At 43.3% G+C, this 11,720-nt stretch overlaps 1 pseudogene; it reads right to left on the minus strand.

The window, feature by feature from the left end:
* LOC109933297 overlaps window positions 1-2,657 on the minus strand; it is a 97,408-nt pseudogene extending 94,751 nt beyond the window's left edge.
* Between the last annotated feature and the right edge of the window lie 9,063 nt (window positions 2,658-11,720).

Below are 11,720 nucleotides of genomic sequence, written 5' to 3' on the forward strand. Positions count from 1 at the left end.
GTTCGCACTAAACAACTGCACCTCCCAGTCGTGAACCATTTCAACTCCCCCTCCCATTCCTCAGACAACATGTCCATCCTGGGCCTCCTGCAGTGCCACAACGATGCCACCCGAAGTTTGCAGGAACAGCACCTCATATTCTGCTTGGGAACCCTGCAGCCCAATGGTATCAATGTGGACTTCACAAGCCTCAAAATCTCCCCTTCCCCTGCCACATCCCAAAACCAGCCCAGCTTGTCCCCGCCTCCCTAACCTGTCCTTCCTCCCACCTTAAGCCACCCCATCTCCTACCTACTAGCCTCATCCCACCCCCTTGACCTGTCTGTCCTCCCTGGACTGACCTATCCCCTCCCTAACTCCCCACCTACACTCACCTTTACTGGCTCCATCCCCACCTCTTTGACCTGTCTATTTCCACTCCACTACCTTCTCCTGTATCCACCTTCTATCCGCCTCCCCCTCTCTCCCTATTTATTTCAGAACCCTTTTCCGCTCCCCCATTTCTGAAGAAGGGTCTCGGCCCAAAACGTCAGCTTTCCTGCTCCTCTGATGCTGCTTGGCCTGCGGTGTTCATCCAGCTCTACACCTTGTTATCTTAGGTATGAAACTGGATCTGGTAGGGATGCAGAATATACGAGATTACCCGGTTCTTCTGTACCATGCTCAGCTGGATTTTAGGTTTAATCAATTCAGAGTTCTGAATACTGAGCGGGCTTGCAGGAGCTGGTACATACGATGCCATCTGTTTTATATCTTCAGATTTGTCCAATTTCACCTCCACTGTTTGTTATTAATGTTGTTACTGATGCACTTAAACTTGCACACTTTTTATTAGTAACATTATTACAGCTAATTTAATAGTGCACATTGTCAGACATCTAGTTTTATAGAAATCTCACACATTCTGCTACCTACTCCAGTTCCTGTATTTTACACAGTATGGCTTCCTCAGAGCTGCAGACAGTAACTTCACTCCTGAATCTCCCAGTTCATTGCTCTGGAGACTAAACAAAAGTAGTGAGAAACACGTTTAGTCAAAACAAAATTTAATCAAAATTTGCATCTCCAATATTGCGGGAATCATGCTGAAGTTAAATGAGAGCTTCTGTAATGTAAAAATACAATTCAATGGGACAAACTGGAACTGTCTACTGCAATTAATAAATGACCAACAAATAGCAATGAGATTTGACCAGTTACCCATTACTGGAGATATACCTCACCCAATTTCACTTTCAATAGAATTTCAATTTCCCAAGTCAACAGAACAGTCAAACAAGAACAAAGTGGACTGGCTGTCAATTCACTATCGCTGGTTTTATGCTGTGGTGAAGGCTAATATCACTCAGAATCACAGAAGTACAATGGTGCAGAAAGAGGCCATTTGGCCCATCATGCCTGCACTGGCTTATAAATGAGCATCATTACCAGTGCCAATCTCCTGCTTTTTCTCCATACCATTGCACATTATTTCTATTCAAATGACCATCCAATGCCCTGTAGAATGCCTCAATTGTACCTGCCTCCAGATATTTCCAGTCAGCGCACTCTACTCACCAACTACTTGTTAGGTGAAAAATACTGGCTTGAATCTTCTGCAAAGCAACAATCAATCAATGGACTGTCAACTACTCAACCCTTTCCAGTTCCTTATGTTATTTGGTATTTCTTGCTGTGTCTTTTGAGCCTGGCTTCTGCAGAAGTGAGAAATGTAGCATCCATCAGACATCTTTGTAGCTATGCTGTAGTTTCAAAGGAAATAGAGGACACATCACCTTTTGGCACTAGCTACGAGTGTTTGGGTGTGTGTTTGTGTCTATGCGTATGTATGGATGAGTAAATGAATGAATGGACTGCAACAGTTCAAGAAGTCAGAACACTACTTTCTTCTCAAAGGAAATTAGAGATGGGCAATAAACACCCACATCTGGTGAGCGAATTCTTAAAAAAGGGCAAGGTGGGCTTGTCGGTGAGATAAATAGCTAGAGTAGCGGTTTGGTAGGGTGATGGATGTGGAGGGTGGCAGTTCCTGAGTTAAGTCAGAGCTGGTCAGTTTGAGCGAGGAGACAGTCAGACAGTTCAAGAGCTAGTCAAGTCTGGTGACGGGGTGCAATCAGATTGAGGATTGGTTTCATTAGTTTTGGTACAGTCCCCATCACTAGAATTTCATTCACATTTTTGTCCACATTGATCTTCCTCTAACTGGTGTAAAGCTCAGTTAAATGGAGTTGAACAAAATAATCAGTGCTTGGACTCTTCCCTGACAGGACCCATCAGTCCCTATCCCTGTCAGCTTCCTTCAGCCATCTCCTGTGGGTGCCACAGCCCCATTTGGACTTGATTTATTTCAGCTCATTGACACGTTCCTGCTGGAATTCCTGTGTAAAACAACGGCTCTGGTCCTGGATTGAATAACATCACTGTTCCTGCTGCTAGCCCCTGTGCAGGGATACTGTTGTAAGTGATGTTTGTGTGGGTGCTGGGTGTAGATACTGGGACATCTCCACTTACACCGTGTTGGTGTGGGAACCTCTCGGAGTCCTGGTGATGCTGCCTTTGTGTATTTATCTTTATTCCAGCTACCTGTCTACAGCCGGGACTGTGATGACTGTCTTTGAGCCATTCTCTTCGATCAGCTCAATGTACAGTAACTTCATCGACTTTGTTTTAAGTTTCCACCAATACCCTTTATATAATGGACCTTTTGGTACTTTTCTCCTGTCTTCAATTTCTCTATTCCATTTCAGGCGATTGCCTCCCTACCAATGTCATGTATAAGCTCACACCCAACATGTTCCTCACCCCATCCCCATTCCTTTATCCCATTGACATAACTGTAGATGCCGTGCTTCAAAAATATTCTCAGCCCCTTCCTTACACCCATCTCCTTGTCGGTATAGTCGATAGTGAAGAAGGTTATCTAAGATCGCAAAGAGATCTTGATCAATTGGAACAACAGGCTGAGGAGTGGCAGATGGAGTTTATTGCATTTTAGTAAAACAAACAAGGGCAGGACTTTACAGCTAATGATAGGGTCCTGGGTAGTGTTGTCAAACACAGATACCTGGGGTGGGGGGTTCAGGCACATAGTTCCTTGAAAGTTGCGTCACACACAGACAAGGTGGTTAAGAAAGCATTTAGCACACTTGCCTTCATTGCTCAGACCACTGAGTATAGGAGTTGGGACGTCATGTTGAGGATGTTGGTGAGGCCACATCTGGAGAACTGTATACAGTTCTGGTCACCCTGCTATGGGAAGAATGTTATTAAATTGGAGAGGGTTCAGAAAGGATTTACCAGGATATTGCTGGGAGTGGCGGGTTTGAATTATAAAAACAGGCAGGATAGGCTGGGATTTCTTTCACGTAGGAGCATAGGAGGTTGAGGGGTGACCTGATAGAGGTTTAAAAAATCATGAGGGCATAGATAAGGTGAATAGCAAACCTCTTTTTCCCACGGTGGGGGAGTTCAAAACTGTTGGGCATACTTTTAAGATAAGAAAAGAAAGATTTAAAAGGGACCTGAGGGGTAACCTTTTCCATACAGAGGATGGTTTGTGTGGAATGAACAGCCAGAGAAATTGGTAGATGCAGGTACAGTTACAACATTTAAAAGACATTTGGAGAGGTATATGAATCAGAAAGGTTCAGAGGGACATGGGCCAAAATGCAGGTAGTGGGACTAGTTTAGTTTGGGCAACCTTGTTGGCATGGACTAGTTGGACTGAAGGGTCTGTTTCCCTCCTGTACGACTCTATGATTCTAAGTTTTTGAGGAGATAAGACTGTTCGTGTCAGTGATTGGGAAATCAGTTCTGTAATCACACAGGAGTTAGACTAAGCTTCATACTTACTATCTTTTCCTGGATAACTATTCAAGTAAAATGTGTCACAACTTGCAAAAGTCTTTGGCTGTCGCCTAGAGTTACAGGTTTCTGCAGCGAGTCACGTATAGAAGGGAAATTGCCCATTAAAAAGTTCAAAATTCATGGATAATTCCCACCAAAGTCCACGCTTCAGATCTTTTGCAAGATACCAACGTTCATCTTGGGTCATAAGGTCTGTCACCTGTAAAACATCTCAATGCCCCTCAGTTTACTCTCAATCCCTAATTATCAGAATTACCCTCCTAGATATTAATAATCAAGAGCATAACATTTGTTCTATTTCTGTTTCTTCTTAAATTCCAGTCTCTATTAAAATGGGATGACATAATCCTTCCACCTGGCAGTTTTGGTCACCCTGATATAGGAAGGATTTTATTAAACTGGAGATGGTTCAGAAAAGATTTACCAGGATATTGCCAGGAATGGAGGGTTTGAGTTACATAAACAGGCAGGGTAGGCTGGGATATTGTTCACCGGGGCATAGGAGATTGAGGGGTGACCTTATAGAGGTTTATACAATCATGATGAGTAAACAGCAAAGGTCTTTTCCCTAGGATGGAGTTCAAAACTAGAGAGTCAAACAGATAATGCAATGTGCTCAGGAGTTTCTGTTTTTCGGTTATACTCGCTGTGTTTTCAATTTGTTTGTGAACCTTCTCCTTCACCTAGTCAATAACTTGACAGGTCGTTTGATGAAGAAATGGACCTAGAAACTCCTACAAGGAGTTGCCTGTGGGGAGGGGAGGACTGGAAACAAAATAGAGAAATATCTCAAACTGCTCATCTTCCATGCTGTTGGCTTCAGTGAGGAGCTTCTGAATGAGCCCGGGATCTGGAGTCAGGCATTATGCAAGTGCAGCTACAGCTACTGTAAACCGACACACGGTCCTGGCAATGCCATATGAACAAGGCGTCACTCAGTCCGTCAAGCCATGCCGCCAGTATTTCTCAGGTTGTCAAATCTGTGACCAGAAGGATCAGTGCTTGGTCCCTGCTGTTCGCAATGATTTGGATGTGGGGACTGATTGTAATATTTTCAAATTTGAGATGTGGGAATGTGTAAACCACACTGTGGATAGACTCATCTCTCTCCAAAAGTTCCATCAGGAACCCCCAGTAGGAACTCCATTCCTAAACATAATCTTCTTCTCAAAAACTCCAGTGAAGGCCATCTCACCAAGTTTTAGTGACACATCACGGGGGTCTTTAATCTCTCAGCCATGGTTTTATAGAACGTTACAAATATAGTAGGAATATAGTTGGGTGACGGTCTTGAGAATTTGCCATTGTTTCCTGTCCTTTTCTGTGTAAAAGGGACCAAATGACAGAGAGGATCCAGTAGTACAAAGGGTTGTAACACATGGTGTACAGGATCTTGTTCTCCTCCACGTGTTTGAAAACAGCTGCTGCCACCGTCTGATCCTCAAAAAAAACCTGTTGAAATATTCCTTCCACTCATCACCAACAATAAATGGAATGCAGTGGGACGGCTGGTCACTAGCACTGAACATCCTGGAAGCAGTCTGTGCTGGATTAAATTGTACACAATGTCAGACACTTCACACCAGCATTCAGGATCAGTGCATGTAAACTGAGATTCTTTATTTCTCTAATGGTCAGAAAAATCAATACTGTCTTTGAATCATCCAAACCATCAATTATGAACAGCAAACGCTCTGGGCACTTCCAGAACATTCCCAAAGTAAGGATACTGATCCAGTATCAGGTTCCTCAGGTTTATTCTAGAGTTAATAGTGTTCAAATCCCAGAATTTAAACCTGAAAATAAATTTAAATTCTAGGTGAATTTCCCAGTCACCCGGTCATAAACAATCTTTTGTACATTGTTGTTTTGCAATTGCTCGGACTCCAATCACTGCTACCAGACTCCCAGATGTGGAATTTCTGTACGGGAAAAAAAAACTGCTCTGGAACAACTGATCAGTTCACTTTTTTATCCCCCCCAAGTTCCCTCGGAGATGTTTCTCTCTCCAATATTGTAGTCTCGACCTCTTACTGGCAGCTCATCTTCTACAAATGTTCAATCTCCTACATTAGAGATGAGCATTACTCAGTGTACCGATTAGCCAGCTGGAATCTCTTCACCTTTACCCTCATTAGGTGAGCGTTCACTCAGTTTTTCAGTTTGTATCTGGAGTATCTCCTTGTGTTTCTGCTGACACCTTCAACTGGAAGACAGAGAAAGCAATTCTCAATGTTAGCTGTACTGTCATTACAATTTCTCAATACCCATTTTATGATTTAGTATTTACTGTTGAATAAATTGTTACTGATTTTACTTACAGCTTCAATCAACTTGTGTGCAGCAATTGAATCAGTTATTGTAAAACACTTGAAAGTGGACAATGATCAAGAAACGTTTCAATAATCAGTTGATTTTAATCTGTACTCAACATGAAGACTTCAATGTTGGTGATACTTTCCCACTGATCATTAATACTAACCACCCACCCTGTATTCTGGGCATCTTATTGTAAACCAACATATAGTCCTGGCAATGCCATAGTAAGTATGAACGAGGTCCCTCAAGCTGTGCCGCCATTTAGTAATATCATGTCTGAATCATTGTCAGGTTGTCAAGCTGTGACCAGAAGGATCAGTGCTTGGCCCCTGCTGTTTGCAATGATTTGGATGTGCGGATTGATTGTATTTCCAGATTTGCTGATAACATAAAACTGAGTGGAATTGCAAGCATGGAGGACAGTGCAAAGAGGCTTCAGGAGGACTTAGACAGGCCGAGTGAGTATACAAGAGCATGGGAGATGAAACAGAACATGAATAAGAACAAGGTTAACCCTTTTGGATGGAGTCCTGATGTTTGCAGAGCATTTCGTAAACAGTAAAAGTTAGAAAATGTTGAGATCCAAAATGACTGAAGTATTCCTGTTCACAAGGTACCCAAGGTCAGCATGCAGGTGCAGAAAGCAATTCAGGAGGTATGTTAGCTGCTGAGTTTTCTTTATATAGGTGAGATCTCACCTGGAGCTCTGTGTGCACTGCTGGTCCTCTGGCCTAAGGAAGGACATATTTTCCTAAGAGGGAGTTTCACTAAACTGATTGCTGCGTTGGTGGGACTGTCCTATAAATGAGAGATTGTGCAGACTGGGCATGTTTTCTCTGGAGATTAGAAGAATAACAATGTTCTCAAAGTTACAACATTCTTAAAGGAATAGACAGATGTAGAAAGTATCCACCACTTACAAGGCACAAGTCAGGAACGTGATGAAATAATTTCCAACTTGCCTGGATGAGCAACACTCAAAAATCTTGACATCAATTGCATCAGCATCAGCATCAGCATCCCATCCACCAGCTTCAAAGTTCACTCCCTTCACCACGAACACCCAATGGCAGCAGTGTGTGCCATCGACAAGAATCACTGCAATAACTTATCAAGGCTCCTTAGACAGTACCTTTCAAACCTGCAACCTCTACCATCGCAAAGGACAAGGGCATCAGATGTTTGGAACCACCTCCAAGATCCCCTCCAAGTCACACACCATGAAGACTTGGAATAAGATCACCGTGCCTTCACTGTTGCTCAATCAAATTAGTGCATGGCGACCAGCAGCTGTCTTCATCAAACAGCTGTTTTCTTTGGAGACAAACATGGAGAAACACCAAGAGGAAGAGCTGCCCAACACTTGAAAAGAAGGCTGTTGCCACAATACAGATCAATACACTTTGCCCCATATGCCTGTTTGCTCTGAGATCAGTAAACCACACATCAGACATTTCTCCTCTCCTGCACCGTAACTCAACAGTAGCTTTGTCACGAGCATAAAAAGTTAACTTAAAATAACTTATGAGTTCTCAATCGCATACTCTGTGACTCCTAAACTTTCCTTCTACCCATCACTCTCACTCTTATTCCTATACTCCCATATTTGCCCGATCTCTACCCCAGTCGAGGTGCCCTCCTTCTCTCCAGTAACTCAGGAAGCCCACTCCATCATAGCCGCCTCCTGTCCCTACTCGCCAAATCCCAGCTTCTTCTCTACCCAGCTGGCAGTCTGGTCCTTACAATCTTCCATCACACACACCTCATATGCCCTGCAGCCTCAACCACTGCTGTTCCTAGTGTCCAGGCTTAATGCTTTTCCAATCTAAGGCGTTTTCTCTCAAACACTTGCTGCTGCTTGGCTCATGGGTGAGAAACTGCTCTGACTGAAGGTGCATCTCCTTGCAGAATCTTCCACCTGTATTTGGAATGACGCTCACAGGCTGTTTCGGACACCTTGGGAATGGACAGGACGATTAATAAGTAATTTAGCCCTGGGGTCTACTGGCACAGAGGGCAGTGTCTCTACTTCTGGGCCAGAATGCTCACATTCTGGTCTCACCTCAGAATGCAATGGCTACAGAGGTTTGCTATAAGATTTTCAAACAAGTTCATAAAAATAAATAAGACACCTGGGCAAGCCTTTTCCTATGTAAAGTTCTTGCTTGAGTTCAGGAGCCTTTTCCAGGACAGAAACAATATCTCAAAGGATTCTATGAAAATACCTGTGTCCATTCCCACTGTTGTTGAAGACATTGAATTTTCTCTCCTGCTCAAACCTTCAGCCATGGCAGTGTTACACCTTCCCAAATGATGTTCTGTAATTTAAAAAAAAAATTGGAGGGTGTTTGAAAACATTAAGTTACCTGTTAAGCCTTCCTCCATGTCAATGTAACTGCTGTTAGCTCTAGAATTGAACATTTCCTACATGTTACAATTAACACTCCGCATCAGATGTGACAAAGTCATTGAAATCCAGTGAGTCATGTTCCCCCGCTCAGGTCACACACAGTCTAATGTCAGAGTCATACAGCATGGAAACAGACCTAACTTATTCATTCCAACCAGGTTTCCTAAACTGAAGTAGTCCCTTTGCCAGCATTTGGCCCATATCCCTCTAATCTTTCTTATCCATGTCCTTGTCAAAATTTCCTTTAAATGCTGCAATTGTACCCACTTCCACCAATTCCTCTGGCAGCTCATTTCATATATGTACCACCCTCTGTATGAAAAAGATCCCCCTGAGGTCCCTTTTAAATTTATCTCCTCTTGAACCTATGTATCTTGTGTAGGGCTCCGCTATCCTGGCGAAAAGATCTTGCTATCACCTTATCTATGCCCCTCATTTTATAAACATCGATAACGTGACCCCTCAGCCTCCAAAGTAAAAAGGCCCAGCCTATCCAGTTTCTCCTTATAACTTAAACCTTCTAGTCCGAGTGACTTCCTAGTAATTCTTTTTGCATCTTTCCAATTTAATAACATCCTTCTTTTGGAAGGGCAACCAGAATTGTATGCAGTACTCCACATGTGGTCTTACTATTGACTTGTACAGCTGTAACATGACGTCCCAACTCCTGTGCTCAGTGCTCTGAACAATGAAGACAGGTGTGCCAAATGCTTTCTTCACTAGCCAGTCTACCACTTTCAAAGAACTGTGTACCTGCACCCCAACATCTGCCTGTTGGACAGCAATCCCCAGTGCCCTACCATCAACCATTTAATAATTGTTCTTTTCTATTTTAAGTGAGAGAGACAGCACCATTGTGCTGCAATAGTGCTACTTTAGCAGCTGCAATGAAGTGACAGGCATTAAACTGATGGAAATTAGCTACCTGAGTCACACACTGTCAGATCATAGAACATGGAACAGTACAAGAAAGGACCAGACCCTTCAGCCCACAACGTTGAGCCAAGCATGACACCAAATTAAACTAATCCCTTCTGCCTGCCTTTGGTCCATATCCCTCCATTCCTTGCATATTTATGTGTTTATCTAAAAGTCCCTTAAACATTCCTATTATATTTGCCTCCATCACCAGCCCTGGCAGCATGCTCCAAACTCCTACCACTCTCTTGTATAAAAACTATCCCCCCTCACGTTAAATGCATGCCCCCAAGTATTAGACTTTTCAACTCTGGGAAAAGGATTCTCACTGTCGAGCCATCCACACATCTGATAATTTAGTAGACTTCTACCAAGTCTCCCCTCAGCCTCTCCTGCTCCAGAGGAAGCAACACAGGCTTTTCAAGCCTTTCCTTACAGCTCATACCCTCGAATCCAGGCAGCATCCAGGTAAACCTCTTTTGCACCTCTCCAAAGCTTCCATGTCCTTCCTATAATGTGGCGACCAGAACTGAATGCCATACTCAAAATTTGGCCTAACCAAAGTCTTATAAAGCTGCAACCTGACTCTTGCACTCAATTCCCCGACCAATAAAGGCAAGCATTCCATATGCCTTCTTTACCATACTATCTACTTGTGTGGCCACTTCCAGGGAACTATGGACTTGAAACCCAAGATCTCTCTGTACATCAATGTTATTCAGGGTCCTGCCATTAACTGTATACTCTTCCAATTAACTGTAATCTTTTCTGTAACATTTGATCTCCCAAAGTGCAGCACCTTACAATTAACTGGATTACACTCCATCTGCCATTTCTCTGCCCATGTCAGCAACTGATCTATATCCTGCTTTGACAACTTTTTATACCATCCACAACTCCATCGATCTTTGTGTTGTCTGCAAACTTACTAACCTACCCACCTACATTTTCATCCAAGTCATTTATATATGTCACAAACAGCAGAGGTCCCAGTCCAGACCCCAGCAGAACACCAATAGTTGTGGACCTCCAGTCCGCAAAACACCCTTCCACCACTACCCTCTGCTTCTATGAGCAAGCCAAATCTGAATCCAAGCAGCCAAGTCACCATGGATCCCATACATCATAATCTTCAAGATGAGCCTACCACGAGGGACCTAGTCAAAAGTCTTATTAAAATCCATGTAGACAACATTGACTGCTGTAGCCTCATTGAAGTTTTCAACGAGGTGACAATGGTGATCAATCAAATTAGTAAGGCATGACCTGCCCCACACAATCCATGTTGACTTTCCCTAATTAGGCCATGCTTTTCCAAATGTGCATACATCCCATCCCTAAGAATTCTCTCCAATAGCTTCCCAACTACTGATGAGAGACTCACCAGTCTGTAGTTTCCTGGGTTATCCCCATTTCCCATCTTGATCAGAGAAACAACATTAGCTACTTGCCAGTCATAGAGTCATACTGCACAGATACAGACCCTTTGGTCCAACCAGTCCATGCCGAACATAATCCAAACCAAACTAGTCCCACCTGCCTGCTCGTGACCCATATCCCTGTAAACCTTTCCTATTCATGTATCCATCCAAATGTTTGTTAAATGCATCCACCACTTCCTCAGGTAGTTCATTCCACAGGCAAACAACACTGTGTAAAACGTTTGCCTCTTATGTCTTTTTTAAAATCTCTCTCCTCTCACCTTAAAAATATGCCCCCTTGTCTTGAAATTCCCCATTTTGGGGAAAAGATAACTACCAACAACTCTATCTATACCTCTCGTCCTCCGGGATCTCTCCAGTGGCTAGCGAGGATACAAAGATATTTGTCAAGGCCCCAGCCTTGTCGCACCTCTCTCAGTAACCTGGGATAGATCCCATTGGGTCCTGGGGTCTAATCCACCTTAATGTTCTTCATGAGACCCAACACCACGTCATTCTTTATCTCAAAATGTCCTAGCATATTAGCATTCTCCACAGTAACCTCACTATCAAATCCTTCTCCTGGGTGAATACTGACACAAAGCACTCATTTAGGATCTGACCCACATCCTCTGCCTCCAAGCACAACTTCCCTTCTTTATGCTTTAGTGGTCCTATCCTCTCCCTAGTTATCCTCTTGCTTTTAATGTACGTATGGAATGCTTTGGGATTGTCTTCAAACCTACATGCCAAGGTCATTTCATGGCACCTTCTTGCTCCATTTC

The sequence above is a fragment of the Rhincodon typus genome, chromosome 48 (assembly GCF_021869965.1).
Source record: "Rhincodon typus isolate 14 chromosome 48, sRhiTyp1.1, whole genome shotgun sequence".
Classification (NCBI taxonomy): domain Eukaryota; kingdom Metazoa; phylum Chordata; class Chondrichthyes; order Orectolobiformes; family Rhincodontidae; genus Rhincodon; species Rhincodon typus.